Source organism: Moschus berezovskii, chromosome 4, assembly GCF_049115385.1.
Source record: "Moschus berezovskii isolate FMDL1 chromosome 4, NW_MosBer_1.0, whole genome shotgun sequence".
NCBI lineage: Eukaryota > Metazoa > Chordata > Mammalia > Artiodactyla > Moschidae > Moschus > Moschus berezovskii.
Window position 1 is genome coordinate 119,731,567 of NC_142463.1, and position 26,156 is coordinate 119,757,722.

Genomic DNA, 26,156 nt, shown 5'->3' on the forward strand with positions numbered 1-26,156 from the left:
CCCCGGGTGTACATGTGTTCCCCATCTTGAACCCCCCTCCCATCTCCCTTCCCATCCCATCCCTCTGGTTCATCCCAGTACACCAGCCCCAAGCATCCTGTATCATGAGTCGAAAGTGGACTGGCGATTCATTTCACATATGATAATTTACCTGTTCCAAAGCCATTCTCTCAAATCATCCCACCCTCGCCCTCTCCCACAGAGTCCAAAAGACTGTTCTATACATCTGTGTCTCTTTTGCTGTCTTGTATACAGGGTTATTGGAGTTTCAGCTTTAGCATCAGTCCTTCCAATGAACACCCAGGATTGATCTCCTTTAGAATGGACTGGTTGATTCATGGGGTTGCAAAGAGTCGGACACGACTGAGCGACTGAACTGAACTGAACTGAACTGATACAGGGTTATCATTATCATCTTTCTAAATTCCATATATATGCATTAATATACTGTATTGGTGTTTTTCTTTCTGGCTTACTTCACTCTGTATAATAGGTTCCAGTTTCATCCACCTCATTAGAACTTACAAATGTATTATTTTTAATGGCTGAGTAATACTACATTGCGTATATGTACCACAGCTTTCTTATCCATTCGTCTGCAGATGGACATCTAGGTTGCTTCCATGTCCTGGCTATTATAAACAGTTTGGCAATGAACATTGGAGTACACGTGTCTCTTTCAATTCTGGTTTCCTCGGTGTGTATGCCCAGGAGTGCGATTGCTGGGTCGTATGGCAGTTCTATTTCCAGTTTTTTAAGGAATCTCCACACTGATCTCCATAGTGGCTGTACTACTTTGCATTCCCACCAACAGTATAAGAGGGTTCCCTTTTCTCCACACCTCTCCAGCATTTATTGCTTGTAGACTTTTGGATAGCAGCCATTCTGACTGGCGTGAAATGGTACCTCACTGTGGTTTTGATTTGCATTTCTCTGATGATGAGTGATGTTGAGCATCTTTTCATGTGTTTGTTAGCCATCTTTATGTCTTCTTTGGAGAAATGTCTGTTTAGTTCTTTGGTCCATTTTTTGCTTGGGTCGTTTTTTTTTTCTGGAATTGACCTGCAGAAGTTGCTTGTATATTTTTGAGATTAATCCTTTGTCAGTTGCTTCACTTGCTATTATTTTCTCCCATTCTGAAGGCTGTCTTTTCACCTTGCTTATAGTTTCCTTTGCTGTGTAGAAGCTTTTAATTTTAATTAAGTCCCATTTGTTTATTCTTGCTTTTATTTCCAATAATCTGGGCGGTGGGTCATGGAGGATCTTGCTGTGATTTATGTCGGAGAGTGTTTTGCCTATGTTCTCCTCTAGGAGTTTTATAGTTTCTGGTCTTACATTTAGATCTTTAATCCATTTTGAGTTCATTTTTGTGTATGGTGTTAGGGAGTATTCTAGTTTCATTCTTTTACAAGTGGTTGACCAGTTTTCCCAGCACCACTTGTTAAAGAGATTGTCTTTTCTCCATTGAGTATTCTTGCCTCCTTTGTCAAAGATAAGGTGTCCATAGGTGCATGGATTTATCTCTGGGCTTTCTATTTTGTTCCATTGATCTATATTTCTGTCTTTATGCCAGTACCATACTCTATTGATGACTGTGGCTTTGTAGTAGAGCCTGAAGTCCGGCAGGTTAATTCCCCTAGTTCCATTCTTCTTTCTCAAGATTGCTTTGCCTATTTGAGGTTTTTTGTATTTCCATACAAATTGTGAAATTATTTGTTCTAGACACTTGCTCTTTGAAGGAAAAGCTTTGAATGACAAACTTAGACAGCATATTAAAAAGCAGAGACACTACTTTGCCGACAAGGATCCATATAGTCAAAGGTATTGCTTTTCCAGTAGTCATGTATGGATGTGAGAGTTGGACCATAAAGGAGGCTGAGCACTGAAGGACTGATGATTTTGAACTGTGGTGTTGGAGAAGACTCTTAAGAGATACTTGGACTGCAATGAGATCAAACCAGTTAATCCTAAAGGAAATCAATCCTGAATATTCCTTGGAAGGACTGATGCTGAAGCTCCAATACTTGGCCACCTGAGGCAAAGAGCTGACTCATTAGAAAAGATCCTGATACTGGGAAATACTGAAGGCAGGAGGAGAAGGGAATGACAGAGAAAGAGATGGTTGGATGGCATCACTGACTCAATGGACATGAGTTTGAGCAAATTCCAGGAGATGTTGAAGTACAGGGAACCCTGGTGTGCTGCAATCCATGGGATCACAAAGAGTTGGACATGACTGAATGACTGAACAACATAATATGAATACATTCTAGAGATCTGCCTATAGTGCTAATAGTTAGCAATGCTGTGAACTCTCCAGGCCAGAATACTGGAGTGGGTAGTTTTTCCCTTTTCTAGGGGATCTTCCCAACCCAGGGTTGAACCCAGTTCTCCCGCCTTGTGGGCAGATTCTTTACCAGCTGAGCCACAAGGGAAGCCCAACAATGCTGTACTGTATACTTAAAGGTTTATTAAGAGGGTAGGTCTCATGTTAAGAGTTCTTATTACATTTTTTAAAAAGAGAGATACCATTAACACACTATTAATTGGATATTTATTACAGCCACGGGCATTTGTTTCTCCAAAAATGCTGCAGTCGGTAATGTGCTAACAGAGTGAAGAGGGAAACAACCTATCAGAAGAAGAAATCTGCCATGTGCTATGCCATGTGGTGTGCTCAGTAATGTCTGACTCTGCGACCCCGTGCACTGTCGCCCACCAGGCTTCTCTGTCCATGGTATTTTCCTGGCTAGAATACTGGAGTATGTTGCCATTTCCTCTTCCAGGGTACCTTCCTGACTCAGGGATGAAATCCGTATCTACCACATCTCTCGCATTGCAGGCGAATTCTTTACTACTGAGCCATAGTGGAGGCTCATAGATAATCTCAGAATAAGACTCATAACCCATATAAGTAAAAGACTCCTATTAATCAATGGAAGTACAGAGTTTCAACAAATAATATCCAAACACTTAATAGTATTTGAAAAATCACTTGATCTCAGTAAACATCACAGAAATGCAAATTAAAATCACGATGAACTCAATCCACAGCAGAAAGGCTTTAATTAAAAAAAAAAAAAATCTGGGAATGCTGAAATGTGGAACAACTAGAAATCTCATACACCATAGAGATTTCCATAAGTTGGTCCAATCACTTTGGAAAACAGCTTGGGAGTAACTAATAAAACTAAACACACTATTATATTTCATGTATGATTAGAATAATATCCTCCTACTACAAGATATTAATATATGACAAACAGAATTGCATATTTATGTTCATCCACCTAACACATAGAAATATGTAACCCAAATTTCTACCAGAAATAAAACATAAATTAATATTGGTATATTTGTATAAATTTAGTAGTGGTACATTTATTCAATGGAACATTATACAATAATGAAAAAACAAACAAAATACTGCTACACACAAGAAGAAGGAAATTCACAACCATAAAACTGAGCAAAGGGAGCCATACATAATACCACAATACTGTATGTTCTATTTACAGAAAGTTCAAAATCAGGTAAAAGTAAGCAGTTGTGATAGAAGTCAGGACAGCTACCAGGTAAGTGCTAATTTTTTGCTATGTATTGATCCTGGGGTTGATTGTAAGAGAATGTTCAAGTCTGTAAAATTTCACTGAAGTGTTCATTTTTTATTTGTTCACTTTTAAGTATACCTGTTGTACTTTATTAAAGAATTTATTTCAAATTATTAAATATATGATTACCAAAATTAATATACAAAGGAGCCTATAGAATATGTGAGGGAATATTCAAATGGTTCATAAACTCAATATTGTTTTAGTGTGGGTCTTTTAATTGTAATTTCTATCTCAAAAATATCATTTTTTTCTCTTTTTTTTCCCACTGGAACTCTGGAAAATTTTCCCATTCAGTAAATATTCACCAAAATACAACATTTAAGAGTTGTCTTATACTCTCTTCTCTAGATGCAATTGACTGACTTAGTTGATCCCATACTGTAAGATACCTAGGTTATTTATTTTAAATACTTCTATAAATATTCTGTTAATATCTTTTACACAAATTTAAATTTTAATTGATAATTTTCCTCTTAGAAATAATTTCTAGATCACAAATTATGAATTTTTGAGCCTCTGTAAAATGACAAACTGCTAATTCAACAGATTGTACAAAATTAATTGCCACAAATGGACACTACACTCTCACTAGCACTAATAATTATTCTATTGAACTTTGCCAAATTAACAAGTGAAAACTTTTAACTCATATTTCATTGATTGCTATTATATTTAAGTATGTTAACAGGCGTTATATTTATTTTCCTATAAATTAACTCTGTTTGTCCTTTCCCTCCCCTTTTCTTTCTATTGAGATACCTGCTTTTTTCCTAATGTTCTGTAAATTCTTGTAATAAAGACAACCTATGCTTTGGTATATGTATTGCAATTGCTTTCATTTAACAACTGATTCTCAAATTTGTTTATAATTTTTTAAGATATGGAAAGTTTATGTTTATGTGGTTGAAATAGTTTCCTCTGAGTTTAAATCCCTGGCCTGGCAATCCCGCTCCTGGGCATATAGTCAGAGAAAAACATGGTTTGAAAGGATAAATACACCCCAGTGTTCATTGCAGATCTGTTTACAGTAGTCAAGACGTGGAAGGAACAAAAATATCTATCAGCAGGTAAATGGTTAAAATGTCGTACATATATACAATGGTATATTAATTAGTTAGTTAGTTCAGAGAATCCCAGGGAAGGGGGGGCCTGGTGGGCTTCCGTCTATGGGGTCACACAGAGTCGGACACGATTGAAGTGACTTAGCAGCAGCAGTAGCAGCAGCAGCAGTTAGTTCTGTCGTTCAGTCGTGTCCGACTCTCCGTGACCCCATGAATCACAGCACGCCAGGCCTCCCTGTCCATCACCAACTCCCGGAGTTCACTCAAACTCATGTCCACAGAGTCGGTGATGCCATCCAGCCATCTCATTCTCCGTCGTCCCCTTCTCCTCCCGCCCCCAACCTTTCCCAGCATCAGTCTTTTCCAGTGAGTCAACTCGTCGCATGAGGTGGCCAAAGTATTGGAGTTTCAGCTTTAGCATCAGTTCTTCCAATGAACACCCAGGACTGATCTCCTTTAGAACGGACTGGCTGGATCTCCTTACAGTATAAGGGACTCTCAAGAGTCTTCTCCAACACCACAGTTCAAAATATTACTCAGCTGTAAAAAGATGAAATAATGCTATTTGCAGCAACATGGATAAACCTAGAGATTATCACAGTGCATGAAGTAAATCAGCCAGAAAAAGACAAATATTATGATATCCCTTATATGCAGAATGTTAAAAAAAAGAGAAGACTGTTCTATACATCTGTGTCTCTTTTGCTGTCTCAAATACAAGGTTATCGTTGAGGGTGGGATGATTTGGGAGAATGGCATTGAAAGGAGGTGGGAGGGTGTTCAAGATGGGGAACACATGTACACCTGGGGCAGTTCATGTCAGTGTATGGCAAAACCAATACAGTATTGTAAAGTAATTAGCCTCCAATTAAAATTAAAAAATAAAATAAAAGATACAAATGAACTTATCTACAAAACAGAAACAGACTCGAAGACTTAGAGAATGAATTTATGGTTATCAAGAATAAAGGGTAGGGGGAGGGATAGATTAGGAGTTTGAATTTGACATGTATGCACTGCTATATTTAAAATATATAACCAACAAGGCCGTGCTGTATAGCATAGGGGATTCTTCTTAGTCTGTAATAACCTAAATGGGAAAAGAATTTGAAAAATAATAGGAAAAAATAAAGTGAAATTTAAAAAAAGAAAAGTGGCCATTTCAAGTCAGTTTATTTATTTATCTTTATTTATTTATTTTAATTGGAGGCTAATTCAGTTCAATTCAGTCGCTCAATCATGTCTGACTCTTTGCGACCCCATGAATCACAGCAAGCCAGGCCTCCCTGTCCATCACCAACTCCCAGAGTTCATTCAAACTCATGACCATAGAGTCACTGATGCCATACAGCCATCTCATTCTCTGTCGTCCCCATCTCCTCCCACCCACAATCCCTCCCAGCATCAGAGTCTTTTCCAGTGAGTCAACTCATCGCATGAGGAGGCCAAAGGATTGGAGTTTCAGTTTTAGCATCAGTCCTTCCAATGAACACCCAGGATTGATCTCCTTTAAAATGGACTGGTTGGATCTCCTTGCAGCCCAAGGGACTCTCAAGAGTCTTCTCCAACACCACAGTTCAAAAGCATCAATTCTTTGGTGATCAGCTGTCTTCACAGTCCAACTCTCACATCCATACATGACCACGGGATAAACCATAGCCTTGACTAGATGGACCTTGGTTGGCAAAATAATGTCTCTGCTTTTTAATATGCTATCTAGGAAGCTAATTACTTTACATTATTGTATTGGTTTTGCCATACATTGACATGAATCTGCCCTGGGTGTACATGTGTTCCCCATCTTGAAACCCCTTCCCACCTCCCTCCCCATCCCAACCCTCAGGGTCATCCCAGTGCACCAGTCCCGAGCATCCTGTATCATGCATCAAACCTGGACTGGCGATTCATTTCACATATGATAATATACATGTATCAATGCCATTCTCTCAAATCATCCCACCCTTGCCCTCTCCCACAGAGTCCAAAAGACTGTTCTATACATCTGTGTCTCTTTTGCTATCTCGTATACAGGGTTAACGTTATCATCTTTCTAAATTCCATATATATACACTAATATAATGTATTGGTGTTTTTCTTTCTGGCTTACTTCACTCTGTATAATAGGCTCCAGTTTCATCCACCTCATTAGAACTGATTCAAATGTATTCTTTTTAATGGCTGAGTAATACTACATTGTGTATATGTACCACAGCTTTCTTATCCATTTGTCTGCAGATGGACATCTAGGTTGCTTCCATGTCCTGGCTATTATAAACAGTTCGGCAATGAACATTGGAGTACATGTGTCTCTTTCAATTCTGGTTTCCTCGGTGTGTATGCCCAGGAGTGCGATTGCTGGGTCGTAGAGAATGCACTGGTCATAGCAAACATCCTCTTCCAACAACACAAGAGAAGACTCTACACATGGACATCACCAGATGGTCAACACTGAAATCAGATTGATTATAATCTTTGCAGCCAAAGATGTAGAAGCTCTATACAGTTAGCAAAAACAAGACCAGGAGCTGACTGTGGCTCAGATCATGAACTCCTTATTGCCAAATTCAGACTTAAATTGAAGAAAGTAGGGAAAACCACTAGACCATTCAGATATGACCTAAATGAAATCCCTTATGATTATATAGTGGAAGTTAGAAATAGATTTAAGGGACTAGATCTGATAGATAGAGTGCCTGATGAACTCCGGACAGAGGTCGTAACATTGTACAGGAGACAGGGACCAAGACCATCCCCATGGAAAAGAAATGCAAAAAAGCAAAATGGCTGTCTGAGGAGGCCTTACAAATAGCTGTGAAAAGAAGAGAAGCAAAACACAAAGGAGAAAAGGAAAGATATAAGCATCTAAATGCAGAATTCCAAAGAATACCAAGGAGAGATAAGAAAGCCTTCCTCAGTGATCAATGCAAAGAAATAGAGGAAAACAACAGAATAGGAAAAGCAAGAGATCATTTCAAGAAAATTAGAGATATCAAGGGAACATTTCATGCAAAGATGGGCTCGATAAAGGACAGAAATGGTATGGACCTAAGAGAAGCAGAAGATATTAAGAAGAGGTGGCAAGAATACACAGAAGAACTGTACAAAAAAGATCTTCACGATGAAGATAATCACGATGGCGTGATCACTCACCTGGAACCAGACATCTTGGAATGTGAAGTTAAGTGGGCCTTAGAGAGCATCACTACTAACAAAGCTAGTGGAGGTGATGGAATTCCAATTGAGCTATTTCAAATCCTGAAAGATGATGCTGTGAAAGTGCTGCCCTCAATATGCCAGCAAATTTGGAAAACTCAGCAATGGCCACAGGACTGGAAATGGTCAGTCTTCATTCCAATCCCAAAGAAATGGAATGCCAAAGAATGCTCAAACTACCACACAATTGCACTCATCTCACAAGCTAGTAAAGTCATGCTCAAAATTTTCCAAGCCAGGCTTCAGCAATATGTGAACTGTGAACTTCCAGATGTTCAAGCAGGTTTTAGAAAAGGCAGAGGCACCAGAGATCAAATTGCCAACATCCGCTGGATCATGGAGAAAGCAAGAGAGTTCCAGAAAAACATCTATTTCTGCTTCATTGACTATGCCAAAGCCTTTGACTGTGTGGATCACAATAAACTGTGGAACATTCTGAAAGAGATGGGAATCCCAGACCACCTGACCTGCCTCTTGAGAAACTTGTATGCAGGTCAGGAAGCAACAGTTAGAACTGGACATGGAACAACCGACTGGTTCCAAATAGGAAAAGGAATGCGTCAAGGCTGTATATTGTCACCCTACTTATTTAACTTATATGCAGAGTACATCATGAGGAATACTGGGCTGGAAGAAGCACAAGCTGGAATCAAGATTGCTGGGAGAAATATCAATAACCTCAGATATGCAGATGACACCACTCTTATGGCAGAAAGTGAAGAGGCCTCTTGATGAAAGTGAAAGAGGAGAGTGAAAAGGTTGGCTTGAAGCTCAACATTCAGAAAACGAAGATCATGGCATCTGGTCCCATCACTTCATGGGAAATAGATGGGGAAACAGTGGAAACAGTGTCAGACTTTATATTTTTGGCCTCCAAAATCACTGCAGATGATGACTGCAGCCAGGAAATTAAAAGACGCTTACTCTTTGGAAGGAAAGATATGACCAACCTAGATAGCATATTAAAAAGCAGAGACATTACTTTGCCAACAAAGATCATCTTGTCAGGGCTATGGTTTTTCCCGTGGTCATGTATCGATATGAGAGTTGGACTGTGAAGAAAGCTGATCGCCAAAGATATGATTCTTTTGAACTGTGGTGTTGGAGAAGACTCTTGAGAGTCCCTTGTACTGCAAGGAGATCCAACCAGTCCATTCTAGAGGAGATCAGTCCTGGGTGTTCATTGGAAGGACTGATGATAAAACTGAAACTCCAATACTTTGGCCACCTCATGCTTCGAGTTGACTCACTGGAAAAGAGTCTGATGCTGGGAGGGATTGGGGGTGGGAGGAGATGGGGACGAGAGGATGAGATGGCTGGATGGCATCACCAACTCGATGGACATGAGTTTGAATGAACTCCTGGAGTTGGTGATGGACAGGGAGGCCTGGCTTGCTGTGATTCATGGGGTTGCAAAGAGTCGGACACGACTAAGCGACTGAACTGAACTGAACTGAATGGCAGTTCTATTTCCAGTTTTTTAAGGGATCTCCACACTGTTCTCCATAGTGGTTGTACTACTTTGCATTTCCACCAACAGTGTAAGAGGGTTCCTTTTTCTCCACACCCTCTCCAGTATTTATTGCTTGTAGACTTTTGGATAGTAGCTATTCTGACTGGCATGAAATGGTACCTCTCTGTGGTTTTGATTTGCATTTCTCAAATGATGAGTGATGTTGAGCATCTTTTCATGTGTTTGTTAGCCATCTGTATGTCTTCTTTGAAGAAATGTCAAGTCAGTTTAATGTAATTTTACATGTCAAGTTGACTGGGTCAAAGGATGTCCAAATATTTGTTCAAACATTATTCTGGGTTGGCCTATGAGGGTGTTTCTAGATGAGATTAACATTTAATGCAGTAGACTGAATAGATTTCCCTTCTTGGTGTGGGTGGGCCACATCTAATCAGTTGAACACCAGAAGCACATTAAGGACAAAGTAAGAAAGAATCGTATCTTTCTGCCTTCTTCAAGCTGTGACATGGGTATTCTCCTACTTTCATACTCAGACTTGGTTTGGAACTATAAAATCAGTTCTCCTGGGCCTCCAGCTTGCTGACTACAGATCTTAAGACTTGTTAACTTCCATAATCATGTGAGCCAAATCGTTATAATAAATACTTTTTCTTATATAAATATATTAATAGATTATATGATTATATATAGGTATGTATCTTCTGGGTCTTCTTTCTCTGAAGAGCACAAATAAATGTGTGTTAATTTTTCTCTATTTTGTATTTTTTTAACTTTAATTTTTAAATCTAGTTGGAGGTTTTGTTAAAAAGAGAAAATCAAACTTCCCTTATTGTTCTTTTTTCCGTGAATAGCTGTCCTCTCTCTTCCTTGATCCTCTTAAACCCAGCACAGATGTTCTTCAATCTGTGCCATCACTGTCTTAGGCACTGACCTCTTTTTCTCCCTCTATCTGCAGCTATCCACTGTACTCTGATCAGTTTCTCTAAACACCTAGGCTTCCTTTGACTGCTCCCATTAGGGAATTCCTGCCATCATGACTGCTCACAAAAAGGATGCCTCTATTATTAATCTCACCTAAATCAAATCCATTCTTAACATGTTTCTTTGGAATGTTCATCCCATACCTACTGCTAAGATGTCCAATATCTGAGATTTCTTCTACTTATTCATTATATTCATTATTCTCTCTCTGTCTCTCACCCCTGTTCTGCTGAACCATTCCAGACTTATATAGATAGTGATAATATGCACCACCGTAGAGCCAAACACTAGAAGAACTTTGGAAAAGGGCTTGAATATCAGTTTGTTCATTTGAAAATTACAATAATTCCACATTAAAAATTGTTCTGGACCTCAAGTGAGAAAATGGATATAAGAGAGCATTACCACGTAAAATGTAGGTCACTGTTAAATTTGAATTTCAGAAAAACAACAAATATGTTTTAGTACTTTCCATGCAATATCTGGAAACTCTAATGTGACAACACTCTGTAATGTGGCAAAACATTATTTAACAATAAAGGGAAATAATAAAATGAAAAAACAGGAGGAGAACAACCCATTTTACTGTTTGTGTTTGTCTATATCAGAGGTCATTAAGTTATTATGATCTGAAATAATATCTATTCCAATGATAAAAGCAGTCAAAATTAACAGCAAAGGGTATAGCTAGTAAAGCAACTTTGTTCTTATAGCTTCAAGTAGTGCCTAGAGTCAATTTACAGAGTCAGTCCCTTATCCCTTAAAAATATAACCCTTCCAGGGGACTGAAGTGTGTAGGATACAGGGAAGCAAAAGGGGACTTAGCAAGAGAAAAGGAATAAAACACTCTTTTTTCCCGAATTCTCTGCTGAATCTGATCTTGTGTTGTTCTCTTGCTGATGGTGACAGCTGGGCTGCCCAAAGCGCTGCTGATTCATTCTCAAATTAAAACAATAAAACTTACTAACAACTCTTCAAGTCCTCAAGCTAAGAGATCTATAAACTGTTTCCTCTTTTCCTAAACTCCATAAAATTACTTCTTCATCTCTTTTTCCTTTTTAACTACAGAACTTAAGTAGTCTTATAAAATGTTAGAACTCTATTTCTTCTCGCAGTTGGCTGTTAGCCTTGGTTTTGCTCTTTCCTTTTTAGAACTGTGTGATTCCCTGAAAAGAGAAGAGGCTGGAATGTGACAAACGGAAGCTCTGATCCTCGTTCCCCTACTTAGCAACAGTGAGATAGTCAGTGATGCTCTCACAGCATCAACTGTCTCATCCACACAAATGGACTTTATAATAAGTTGCAGAAATTTTCTGGCAATGCCACAATCAAACATACAGAGTTTACTGGATTACTCAACAACCATTTCAGGTCAAGAATATATACCGTTTCCCACTTCTTTGAAACTCTCCTGTAAGTCTTCTTCAAGAACAGAGAAGAAACATCTATACTTGGGATCTTGTGCATTTACAGCAAAGGAACAAATCAGAAAATCTAAGTGATGGAGAGTAGACATATGCTCTAGAGTGAACAAAAGCCCCATTCCTAGGACTGAGTTTGGAAGGACATATACATACAAATTTATTTAAAGCAGTGTTTTCATGGAATTGAAATTAATGATGAGTAGGCTTCTAGACATATTCAGAGATTTTTCTTGCAGTCACATTTTTGTATGATGAGGACCTCAAAAACATCTCTCTGTAGTTATTCTGGATTGTATTTACATTAGTCAGACTTTTTTTTTTTTTTTAAGAAAATTCACAAGTATAGATTAAGTGACCAGGGTGAATATTATTATTCCTTGCTTAACAAGTGAAGTTAAAACTTGCAGGGATTAAATGTGAAAGACAATACATTCAGGAAGATCCCAGAGTAGGCTATGTGTGTTCAAATGCATAACGGATGCTACAGCTAGAATTCTTGCTTGGGAGAAATTGTCAACACGATTCCTAAGATATTTTAAATCTTTCTGCATTTGTTTGAGGCTCTTTCTCCATCTGCCCTGTTGATGCCATCTTCTGGTTAAGTAACATACTTGATTCCATATTTAGATAAAATATCAGAAAAACTTTACGGCCTCATACAGTGTGAATTAGAGAGCAGCATTATGTACTAGAAACATATTTATAAAATGAGAACTTAGAAATTTGATTTCTGGTTTCATGCTGCTAAGATTGGTTTTGAAAAAGTAATCTAACCCCTTTGCAATTCATTTTCCTCATCAGAAAAAGAATGGGCATGATACATTTGATGATCTTCAAGGGAGAACCCTTCCTCCTGCCCCCATTTCCGTATATTATAAGCCAAACAAGCAAAACATTCTCACGAGTGCTTGCGTGCATACTCAGTTGCTTCAGTTGTGTCTGACTTTGTGATCCAGTGGAGAGCAGCCCACCCGGCTCCTCTGTCCAAGCAATTCTGCAGGCACAAATACTGGAGTGGATTGCTATGCCCTCCTCCAAGGGATCTTCCCAACCCAGGAATCAAACCTGCATTTCTTACGTCTCCTGCATTCACTCAAAAAAATATCTTTCATCTTCAGAGTCTCTTTGCCTCTTTCTATCCAAACTATTATCATTCTATTTGTAGCCTCTCTGTACAATTTTACTGAGGTAGAGCAGGTAATAAATTTATAAACTGTAATAAATTTATAAAGAAACAACAATCACAGATATGGTAATTGCACAGATAATCAGTAGGCTTTGTGCCTTGATGATGTTTCCAGACTTATAGGGAAAATAAGCACTAAGCAACATAGGACAATAACAAATGCTGCTGAAAGGTTTAGAACAATGAATCCTGAAACATTGTACAGAGAATTTCCTAAAGTAGAGCATAATTATCTTGCCTTAAAAAAGAAGCAGAAGCCAAAGTCAAAGATCTCTCTTGGTAGATGTCACATTGCACTTGAAAACATGTGGGTTATTTTGAAATATCTTTTGATATTGATTTCTAACATAATTCCATAGTGATAAAAGAACAGACTCTGTATGATTTCAACAGACCATGAAAATTTTGCATCTTGTTTTGTGTCCTTGGATATGTTCCAGTGTCTCCTAGGTTATAGTGTATGGGAACTTGAATAGAATTTATATACTACTCTTGTGTGAAAATTGTATAAATATTAATTATGTTGAATTGAATAATGGTGATTTTCAGGTCTACTCTATCCTACTTTTCTCTGTATTCATTCTTTTTTGAGAGCTTGATATTGGAACTCCTGCTAAAAATCTTAATTTATTTACTTGAAAAATAATTGTAATATATAGTGGAATTATGTACAACTTTGTTCTGTACTTGCCAAGACCTTTGCAAATGTGTTATCATAATTTTATAATTTAAAAAGTTAAAAGAGAAATAGAATAAAAAGAAATAGAAGCCATACTAGATGTTCAGATTTAGTTACAATATGACCCTCATTGGAAAAGAACCTGATGCTGGGAAAAATTGAAGGCAGGAGGAGAAGGGGACAGAGGGTAAGAAAGTTAGATGGCATCACTGACTCAATGGACATGAGTTTGAGCAAACTCGGGATGGTGAAGAACAGGAAAGCATGGCATGCTGCAGTGCATGGGGTTGCAAAGAGTTAGACACAACTGAACAACAAAATAATATTACCTGGCAATAAAAATGGCTGTTTTCCCAAGTATTATTAAATATTTTACCATTACTAAAAGTTTTACCATTGTATGCATATTAACTTTTTGAGTAAATTTATTAGGCAACACTCCCCACACAACACACATAATAACATAACATGCCCCTTCTTTTCTGAGCAAATCTTCAGAATTGTAGTAAGTAGGTGTCATGTTTTTCTCTCTGGCTATAAACTTTGACACTTGTTTTGAGAAAGGTCCAATATTTTATCACTACCTTACCAAGACAAGGCAAAATATATATATTTTCTGGTCTTCTTTGCAACTGGTGTGCAAATATATGCTCTGAGTTCTGCCTAAAAAGAGGGCTTCCTTGGTGGTTCAATGGTAAAGAACCCACATACCAATGCAGGAGACATGGGTTCAGTTGATCCCTGGGCTGGGAAGAGTCCCTGAAGGAAGAAATGGCAGCCCACTCCAGTAGTTTTGCCTGGAGAATCCCATGGACAGAGGACCCTGGTGGGCTACAGTCCATGGGGTCTCAAAAGAGTCAGACAGGGCTTAGCAACTAAAGAACAACAACACAACTGCCTAAAAAAGCACTTGTTAGAAAATATTGATATATTGAACTAAATTTCAACTTTTCTCTAGGCTTAAAATTTCTAATAACACTGTTAGGGGATGGACAAAACACCTGATAGAGATTCTAATTGAGAGCTGAGCAACTTTTGCTCAGGAAAGATTGAGATCATGTGGAATTCACCTTCAAATGAAGATAGGCATGGAAACATCAAGCTTGGGGCTATCATAAATCACAAGTCAAGGTTGGGGCACAGTATTGGTGGACTTGACACTGTAACATCCTGTGTCAGGAGCTGGAACCAATGTATCCCTCAACAGACCAGCAATGCAGCATGATTGTGGGTGTTCCTGAAGCATAGGTTCAAGCTTGGCTGATCAGCCTTCAGTTCAGTTCAGTTGCTCAGTCGTGTCTCACTCTGCGACCCCATGGACTGCAGCACGCCAGGCCTCCCTGTCCATCACTAACTCCCAGAGTTTACTCAGACTCATGTCCATTGAGTTGATGATGCCATCCAACCGTCTCATCCTCTGTCGTCCCCTTCTCCTCCTGCCTTCTATCTTTCCCAGCATCAGGGTCTTTTCAAATGAGTCAGTTCTTCACATCAGGTTTCTAAAGTATTGAAATTTCAGCTTCAACATCAGTCCTTTCAATGAACACCCAGGACTGATCTCCTCTATTATGGACTGGTTGAATCTCCATGCAGTCCAATGGACTCTGGAAAGTCTTCTCCAACACCACAATTCAAAAGCATCAATTCTCTGACACTCAGCTTTCTTTATAGTCCAACTCTCTCATCCATACGTGACCACTGGAGAAACCAGAGCCTTGACTAGATGGACCTTTGTTGGAAAAGTAATGTCTCTGCTTTTTAATACTCTGTCTAGGTTGGTCATAACTTTCCTTCCAAATAGTAAGCATCTTTTAATTTCATGGCTGCAGTCAACTCCACTAGCTTTGTTCATAGTGATGTTTCCTAAGACCCACTTAACTTCACATTCCAGGAAGTCTGGCTCTAGCTGAGTGATCACAACATCGTGATCTTCTCGGTTGTGAAGATCTTTTTTGTACAGTTCTGTGTATTCTTGCCACCTCTTCTTAATATCTTCCACTTCTGTTTGGTCCATACCATTTCTGTCCTTTATCGAGCCCATCTTTGCATGAAATATTCCCTTGGTATCTCAAATTTTCTTGAAGAGATCTCTAGTCTTTCCCATTCTGTTTTTTCCCCTCATTTCTTTGTGCTGATCACTGAGGAAGGTTTTCTTATCTCTCCTTGATATTCTTTGGAACTCTGCATTCAGATGCTTATATCTTTCCTTTTCTCCTTTGCTTTCCTCTTCTTTTTTTCACAGCTATTTGTAAGGCCTCCTCAGATAGCCATTTTGCTTTTTTGCAATTCTTTTTTTTTGAGGATGGTCTTGATCGCTGTCTGCTGTACAATGTTCCGAACCTCCATCCATAGTTCATCAGACACTCTGTCCATCAGATCAAGTCCCTTAAATCTATTTTTCACTTCCATTATATAATTAAAAGGATTTGATTTAGGTCATACCTGAATGACCTGGTGCTTTTCCTACTTTCTTCATTTTACGCCTGAATTTGGCAATAAGGAGATCATGGTCTGAGCCACAGTCTTGTTTTTATTGACTGTATAGAGCTTCTCTATCTTTGGCTGCAAAGAATATAATCAATCTGATTTCGATGTTGACCATCTGCTGATGTCCAAGTGTAGAGTCTTCTCTTGTGTTGTTGGAAGAGGGTGTTTGCTATGACCAGTGCATTCTCTTGGCAAAACTCTATTAGCCTTTGCCCTGCTTCATTCCGTGCTCCAAGGGCAAATTTGCCTGTTACCCCGGGTGTTTCTTGACTTCCTACTTTTGCATTCCAGTCCCCTATAATGATAAGGATATCTGTTTTTGGGTGTTAGCTCTAAAAGGTCTTGTAGGTCTTTACAGAACCGTTCAATTTCAGCTTCTTCAGTATTACTGGTCAGGGCATAGGCTTGGATTACCGTGATATTGAATGGTTTGCCTTGGAAATGAACAAAGATCATTCTGTCGTTTTTGAGATTGCATCCAGGTACTGCATTTCAGATTCTTTTGCTGACTATAATGGCTACTCCATTTCTTCTAAGGGATTCTTGCCCACACTAGTAGTTATATTGATCATCTGAGTTAAATTCACTCATTTCAGTTCATTTTAGTTGGCTGATTCCTAAAATGTCGATGTTCACTCTTGCCGTCTCCTGTTTGACCACTTCCAATTATCCTTGATGCATGGACCTAAAATTCCAGGTTCCAATGCAATATTGCTTTTTACAACATGCGACCTTTCTTTCATAACTAGCTGCGTGTTGTTTTTGCTTTGACTCCGTCTCTTCTTTCTGGAGTTATTTCTCCACTGATCTCCAGTAGCTTTCGGGGCACCTACTGACCTGGGGAGTTCATCTTTCAGTGTCCTATCTTTTTGCCTTTTCATACTGTTCATGGGTTTCTCAGGGCAAGAGTACTGAACTGTTTTGCCATTCCCTTCTCCTGTGGACCACGTTTTGTCAGAACTCTCCACCATGACGCATCTGTCTTAGGTGACCCTACATGGCATGGCTCATAGTTTCATTGAGTTAGACAAGGCTGTGGTCCATGTGATGAGATTGGTTAACTCACACTAGAGGTCAGAGAAACCTCAGGATGATAGTAGGTGCTGGAGCACCTGTGAGGAGATACCCCATGTCCAAGGGCAAAGGAGAAGCCCCAGCAAGATGGTAGGAGGGGTGAATTCACATTTAGAATAAAAAGCCATTCGCGCCAGGGATGCTAATAGGGCTCAAGCGAGAGTTGGACTGTGAAGAAAGCTGATGGCCGAAGAATTGATGCTTTTGAACTGTGGTGTTGGAGAAGACTCTTGAGAGTCCCTTGGACTGCAAGGAGATCCAACCAGTCCATTCTAAAGGAGATCAGTCCTGGGTGTTCACTGGAAGGACTGATGCTAAAGCTGAAACTCCAATACTTTGGCCACCTCATGCGACGAGTTGACTCACTGGAAAAGAGTGTGATGCTAGGAGGGATTGGGGGTGGGAGGAGATGGGGATGACAGAGAATGAGATGGCTGGATGTCATCACCGACTCAATGGACATGAGTTTGAGTGAACTCCGGGAGTTGGTGATGGACAGGGAGGCCTGGCATGCTCTGATTCATGGGGTCGCAAAGAGTCGGACACGACTGAGCGACTGAACTGAACTAAACTGAAACCTTGTGTGCACCAGGACCCAGGGACCCCACAGAGACTGAGACAGAACTATGTTTGAGTGTCTCCTGTGGAGGTACAGTTCAGCAGTGGACTGCCTCTGGGACAAGGGCTCTGGAATTCAGCAGACTTGGGTATGACACAAGCCCTCTTTGAGGAGGTCACCATTAACCCCACAAGAGAGCTGCCAGAACTTACACAGGACTGGGAAATAGGCTCTTAGAGGGAACAGATAGAACCTTGTGTGCACCAGGACCCAGGAGAAAGGAGCAGTAACCCCACAAGACTGGCCCAGCCTTGTTAGGGAGTGCCCAGAAATCTCCAACAGAGGCATGGGTCAGTGGTGGCCTGCTGCAGGATTGTACTGAGTGTAGCAGTACATGCATGGGATATTTTGAAGGAGGTCACCATTGTCTTCATTGCTTCCACCGTGGTTTGACCCCAGGTAAATAGCAGGGAGGAAGCACATGTCCACCTATCAGCAGAAAATTGAACTAAAGATTTACTGAGCATCCACCCCCAATCAGAACAAGACCCAGTTTTCCCCTCAGTCAGTCTCTCCAGTCAGGAAGCTTCCATAAGCCTCTGATCAGCCCTTCCATCTATTTATTGAGTTCTTTACTATCATTTTAATTAATTCTTTGTCTACTTAATTAACCAGAGTTTGTTTCATTGCTCATAGCTTAAAACACTGACTCATACAAGAGCCAATAACATATGAAGATAAATGCCTACTGCTGATTAATAGATTTGTAAAAATTTGACTAGTGAGGAGAAAACTTATTTATGTTTCAAAACAAGTGAGCAAAGGGTAGAACACAATAGAAGAGAGGGTCCTAGTTTGCTGTGGGATTTCTGGGGTTGGTATCTACTTCCCACCTATATCTTGAATTACTAAAAGCAAGAGACTTCCTGTAGGTAGGGAAAATCACAGTCATCAGGTATTGTCCAAAAGGGGACACTGATGTCCATTACACACAATCTATCCATCCCAAGGAAAAAGTACATGGATTGGAGGAATGTTTAGCCATGTTACAGATACCTGGGGTTGAACAATGTTGGATTGCATGTGGGATTTGGAAGAACTGTTAAATTTAATTTATGTGGACCAGTAATTTCTAAACTATAGTGAGGGTGAGAATCACCTGGAGAGCTTGTTAAAACATAATCTCCTGAAATTCTGCTTCCTGAATCTGATGCAGTAGCTCTGGGGTGATCTGAGATTCTGCATTTCCGAGTTCCCAGGTGATGATACTGACACTTAGGGAATTACTGTGAGTAGCAAGGCGCTAGGCAACTTAAAAGTTATCCACAAGTGTCCATTAGTTTTAGCAGCAAACTAACATTGGTGACCTTGAAGACAGCAGTTTCAGAGGCAGAATGGAGGAAGATGCCAGATTATCCATCTCAGAAATGAAAGAGTGTTAAGAAAATGGGAACACTAATGAACTCTCTAAAAATGCGGGGGAGACAGGATATAAAAATAGGAGAAACTCTAAAGAGCTAATAGGAAAAAGCCATCAGAGAGGGAGAGACTGAAACTTTTGGAAATAGAGGCATTGATCAATGAGCACAATTCTTAGGGAGACTAGAGAGGATGAAAACTAGCACATAAGTTAAGGATTAGTCCTTGACAAAAAAAGGCACCTCTTCCACCCAAACAAGTGGGGAAAAAAAAAATCCAAGAGTGGGATGATGTGTATAGATTAGAAAATTAGGTGTCAGATAATATAGAGTTTCTGTATGCTAGTCAGAAGGGAATGAGTCCTTTATTGAGAGTGAGGAAGTATATATAAGGCTGAGGGAATAAGTTCTTTATTGAGAGTGAGGAAGTATATATAAGGCTGAACTATTTGAAGAAAATGGGGAAAGTTGGAAACAGTTATGTGGATTTAGATCATATAGGAAAATTGATTAAGGATCAGAATTTTGTAAGGTCCAAAAGTGACTCCAAAAGACAGGATTTTTTGCTTTTGTTGTTGCTCTCTTTTCCAGCAGCACTTAGTGATGGGCCCTGGGATATAGGCTCAGATAGTGTAGATAATTATGTTTAATTAGAATTGGGGTATTGCCAAGGTGGATGCAATGGAAAAACCATGGAGCAGAAGAATTTCTTGAAGGTCTGATTTTTGTGTGCTTGTTAAAGTAAGAAGAGAAGTGAGCCCTTTATCTTAATGTGATGTCCAATATTGAAAAGAAATATTAAGATTTTAATTTTTTACCACTTGCAGACTGCTTAGATAATAACGGGTAAAGGCATTCATTAGCAAGGAAAAACTATATAAATTTTGAATTTTGTAGTACATTAAAGCAAAACATCAGTCTGTATTTTAAATTCTTATCAGGAACAACTATTAGAAGAATAATGAAATAAGTCATTTTCATATATTTATAGCACATATTCGTTATTCTCAGTCTCTCAGAAAGAGCTGCCTATACAAATGAATTTAAGTGCTTTTTCATTAGTATAAATAAAATGTTAAGTAGTGTGAGGAATTGCTGTAAATACTGTAGGCTAAAGTACTTTCCGTAATCTTTTTCTTGAACGATGGTGGCAGTTAAAAGAACATTTCAATACTTGTTCTTGGTAATGAACAACATAAACCCAGAGAAGTAAAACCTCTTTTCTTGGAAAACACATGACAGCAACAGTTGAAAGGGAAGATCTTAAAAAGAATCTCTCCTCATTTGATGCCCACAGAATCAATGCATTTCACATGAAGAAGTAGGTTTTAACATTTTCACAGCTGCTCTCCACTGCTCACCTATGTTCCATGTTTGGCCAACATTACTTCAAGGTCTTTTCTCCTTCCATTTTATGTCATCACAATGGAGAATTAATTCCAAAACGATATTAAGGCCAAGGCCCTTCTTGATCTGACACCAAGCAACTTACTCTCCTACTCATTAACTGAATTAAATCTCCGTAAACCTCCTTCCTCAAGAAAGTCAGCTTCTTGAGCTTTGTTCTTTCTCTGGCTGCTTGTGCTTTGGGTTCCTTCTGTCCAGAATACTCTTTCTTCAGACAGATACATTGTTCACTTCTTCACTTCATTTGGGTCTCACTTTAAAAATCATCTCCTCAGAGCTAACTTCCCTTATCATCCTATCTAAAAGTCATCCCCCATTACTCCATCCTTTACTCTGTGCAGTAGAGCCTGCTACTTGCAAAAACTGATCCTTTTTTTTCCCTGTAGAATTAGGCCTGCCCAGTTATTCTATAGAATCTTCCCCTCTCTACAGCTGGCAAACTTTCATTAAGATTCTCTGAAATGAAGATAAATGCTCCATACCAAGCTCCATTCACCCTAGGGATGCTATCTTTTTTGCTATCATTCCTCTTCCTTCTATCTAAGTCTCAGTGGCCACCCAATCACAATTATACAGATAACAACAAGGTACTCAGGCACTGGGAAGCAACAAAGAAACTAGATTCTTAACTGGCATGTGGGGCCTAGTTTTCAAACAACCTAGAACACTGATGTTAAACTATCAAGTGAGTGAGAAATGAACTTCTATATTCTCTAAGTCACTGAGTTTGTAGCAGATTTCTCTACTATATCAACTTGTAGGTGTGCATGCTAAGTTGCTTCAGTCGTGTTGGACTCTGAGACCCTATGGACTGTAGCCCACAAGGTTCCTATGTCCATGGGATTCTCCAGGCAAGAATACTGGAGTGGGTTGCCATGCCATTATCCAGGGGATCTTCCCATCCCAGGGATCGAGCCCTAGTCTCCTATCTCTTGCATTGGTAGGCAGGTTCTTTACCACTAGCACAACGTGGGAAGCCCCATTATAGCTGCTGCAGTCAGTCAGTAAGTTCAGTGGCTCAGTCGTGTCTGACTCTTTGCGACCCCATGATTCACAGCACGCCAGGCCTCCCTGTCCATCACCAACTCCCGGAGTTCACTCAGACTCATGACCATAGAGTCGGTGATGCCATCCAGCCATCTCATTCTCTGTTGCCCCCTTCTCCTACCACCTCCAATCCCTCCCAGCATCAGAGTCTTTTCCAGTGAGTCAACTCTTTGCATGAGATGGCCAAAGTATTGGAGTTTCAGCTTTAGCATCAGTCCTTCCAGTGAACACCCAGGACTGATCTCCTTTAGAATGGACTGGTTGGATCTCCTTGAAGTTCAAGGGACTCTCAAGAGTCTTCTCCAACACCACAGTTCAAAAGCATCAATTCTTTGGCAATCAGCTTTCTTCACAGCTCAACTCTCACATCCATACATGACCACTGGAAAAACCATAGCCTTGACTAGATGGACCTTTGTTGGCAAAGTAATGTCTCTGCTTTTTAATATACTATCTAGGTTGGTCATAACTTTCCTTCCAAGGAATAAGCATCTTTTAATTGCATGGCTGCAATCAGCATGTTGGAGAAGACTCTTGAGAGTCCCTTGTACCGCAAGGAGATCCAACAAGTCCATTTTAGGGGAGTTCGATCCTGGGTGTTCATTGGAAGGACTGATGCTAAAGCTGAAACTGCAATACTTTGGCCACCTCATGCGATGAGTTGACTCACTGGAAAAGACTCTGATGCTGGGAAAGGTTGGGGGGGGGAGGAGAAGGGGACGACCGAGAATGAGATGGCCGGATGGCATCACTGACTCTGTGGACATGAGTTTGAGTGAACTCTGGGAGTTGGTGATGGACAGGGAGGCCTGGCGTGCTGTGATTCATGGGGTTGCGGAGAGTAAGACACGACTGAGCTACTGAACTGAACTGAACTGAATCAGCATCCACAGTGCTATTGGAGCCCAAAAAATAAAGTCTGACACTATTTCCACTGTTTCCCCATCTATTTCCCATGAGGTGATGGGACCAGATGCCATGATCTTTGTTTTCTGAATGTTGAGCTTCAAACCAACCTTTTCACTCTCCTCTTTCACTTTCATCAAGAGGCTTTTGAGTTCCTCTTCACTTCCTGCCATATGGGTGGTGTCATCTGCATATCTGAGGTTATTGATATTTCTCCTGGCAATCTTGATTCCAGCTTGTGCTTCTTCCAGCCCAGCGTTCCTCATGATGTACACTGCATATAAGTTAAATAAGCAGGGTGACAATATAATACCTTGACGTACTCCTTTTCCTATTTGGAACCAGTCTGTGGTTCCATGTCTAGTTCTAACTGTTGCTTCCTGACCTGCATACAGGTTTCTCAAGAAGCAGGTCAGGTGGTCTGGTATTCCCATCTCTTTCAGAATTTTCCACAGTTTATTGTGATCCACATAATCAAAGGCTTTGGAATAGTCAATGAAGCAGGAATAGATGTTTTTCTGGAACTCTCTTGCTTTCTCCATGATCCAGTGGATGTAGGCAATTTGATCTCTGGTGCCTTTGCCTTTTCTAAAACCTGCTTGAACATCTGGAAGTTCATGGTTTACATATTGCTGAAGCATGGCTTAGAGAATTTTGAGCATGACTTTACTAGCGTATGAGATGTCTTACCTTATCTTGCTTTGCTACATTTCTCCTCACAGCCCTTATCATTATTTGACTTGATCTTATATGTATGTATATTTTTTAACTTTTTATTTTATATTGGAGTACAGCCAATTAACAATGTTGTGATAATTTTAGGTAGACAGCAAAGGGACTTAGGTGGTTATGTATATATACATATATATGTATCCACTCTCCCCTAAACTCCCTCCCACCCAGGCTGTCATATAACACTGAGTAGAGTTCTCTGTGCTCTATAGTAAGTCTTTGTTGGTTATGCATTTTAAACATAGCACTGTGTACATGTTTATCCCAAACTCCCTAAATATCCCTTCCCCTCATTCTTCCCCCCTGGTAATTATATATGTTTTTGTATTGTTTGCTTATGTTTTCCTCACTTAAATGCTGCTCCACGAGGGCAGTATCTCTGTGTCGTTCCGTGTTCTGTTCAAACATGTAGAATAGTGCCTTGCATATAGTGAGCACTCAAAAACTAGTCTGGTTGAGTGATGAGTATATGAATAAATGTTGAATAAACTATACTCCCACTGGAGCTCTGCATTCACACTTGCTGTTCTTGCCCCCTCGATGCCTCCTGCCCTCCTATCTGTGCCCCACAGTGTGTGTATATGGGCTGTACAAATGCCTGGACTGAATCAACAGTAGGTCTGGACTTGGTTGCAGGAACCCCAGGCAGCAGAGTTCAGCAAGTACAGCTGAGCTCTACAGAAATGTAGTTCAGTAACTTGGCTTTCAGTGGGTGTATACCTCTGTCAGATACCTGCACGCTAATGGCCATTTCAGAAAGTAGACAGGTTGGCAAAGCAAAAGGAATTGAGCCCTGCAAAAAACTCATCTCCAAGATTAAATCTTTGAAGATCCTCAGATAGCCATTATTTTCCTGGCTCCCTTCCAACTGAGAGAGTCAGCAAAATGATCAGTGTCTTATCTCTCAGGTAAAGGAAGATACTCAGAGCCCATTTCTTCTTGAGTGTACAAAATAAAAAATTCTACTGAGTGGTTACTTCCTGTGTTTGGCAGTTTCAAGATAGACAGTACTTTTCTGGAATGGAGGGGAGTTGGCAACAGCAAGTTTTCACATGTTAAGATAGCTCATCAGCTTCTCCTGGCATGATTGTTAAGTGGCTTTAAGTGCTTCATTCTTTTTTATAATTTACAGAATTGTGGATAAAATACACATTATATTTCATTTATAAGGGTAGCCTGAAGGTTCAGATAATTCAAAGCAAATGTGAGCTAATAGTTTAAAAAAAAAAGTGGAAGAAATCTCTTCACAATTTTACCTTTTAACTGATGCACTTGACAAATTAAATTGTCTACATATACATGAATGTGCACACATACACAGAGGAATTAATTTTATGAAACAGTCTTTCTTATAGTCAAGGCTGGATTTCTAAATGTTTTATTAGTCCCTCTTATTTCTTCTACATAGATTATAAGGTCCTTGAAAGCAAGATTTGAATTTAATATTTTCCCTGTTTTTAATCAGAGAATTCGACACAATATTGTAAATACAATGCACTCTCAATAAACACTTGAGTAAATAATTAGAGCTAGAAGTTAATTTGTAGTTTCAATATATAAAAACCTTCAATAAACTCTAAATTCTATCTATTTGGAGATTATTAAACCCCAAGTAATTAACACTGATCCACAGAAAAGATTCAAATTGAATTAGGCCATTTTGAAGGAACCAACCTGCAGCCATGTACAATTTCAACTTTATCTAAACTGAAGATTGATCTTCCTCTATATCATTTAATTTACCCCTTTAGGATGCTAATGAATTCCAGTACTTCCTTTTAGACTTAGACAAGCAGAGCCATTATCCCAAACCCTGTGTTTCAAGGGACCCAACCTCTGCAGCTATCGAGTGCTTTCCTTGAAATTTCCAAGTCCTCTTCCAATGTCTGGGACAAGCTAGAGCCATCAGTGTCATCCTCACAAGGTGCCCCAAGTGGTGCCCCACTTGGAAAACAAGTGGTCCATGGACCTATTTTCTCTTATGTGTGGGGACCCTATGATGCTTTATCCCCTGTATGGAGTTAACCAGCTGCCCCAAAGTGCGCCAGGACTCATGTCTATGGAATTTTGTTAGCCCATGTCTGAGAACTTGTTCCAGGAGAATGGTCCACCAAGTGAATTGCTGTTCCTGGCAGATGAGATACTTCTTTTACAGTATTGTATAGGAATTGACTGTAAGAATGGTGTTGACCCACTAATTTTGGGTGGCACTCAATCACATAGGAACACGAGTTCAAACATCTGAGCTACCAGTTATTTCTTTCTGACCATTGGGCTTCACCTATATATGAGGGCCTTGCATTAGTTCTGGCAGTAATACTGTCTCTGACATCCAGAACCAGAGGGCGATGAGGATCATGGTAGAAATCTCTTATCCTTATACCCCTTACCACTGGCACTAACCCTGTGGTCTTTGGGTCAGACAATATTCCCTAAATGGTTGTGCTTAAATTCTCTGAGGGTTTTCAAGACAGTTGCTCCATAATACCAATGGATTCTTTCAAACTATATCCTAACTTGGCTCAAATTAATGTAGTAACATCCTGCTTTCCTGGGTCAGTGTTAAGCCATGTTGGATGTATTGGCTAAGGATGCTATAACAAACTACCACAAACTAGGTAACATGAGACAAAAACAAAACAAAACAAAAAAACACATTCTTTTATACTTTTTGAGGACAAAAATACAAAATAATTTTCATTGGTCTGAAATCAAGGTGTCAGCAGGCCAAGCTACTTACAGACTCTAAGGAACATTCTATTCTTTGACTTGCCAACTACTGGTGGCTGTATCACCCAATCTATGCCCCCATGGTCACAGTGCCTTCTCTTCTGAGTTAATTCTCTTCTTCTTCGCTTTTATAAGAACACCTGTGATAGCATGTGGAGCCTATG

At 39.6% G+C, this 26,156-nt stretch overlaps 1 pseudogene; it reads right to left on the reverse strand.

Annotated features, from left to right (window-relative positions):
- Positions 1–23,670, reverse strand: part of LOC148778245 (protein CFDP2-like) — an 81,302-nt pseudogene extending 57,632 nt beyond the window's left edge.
- Between the last annotated feature and the right edge of the window lie 2,486 nt (positions 23,671–26,156).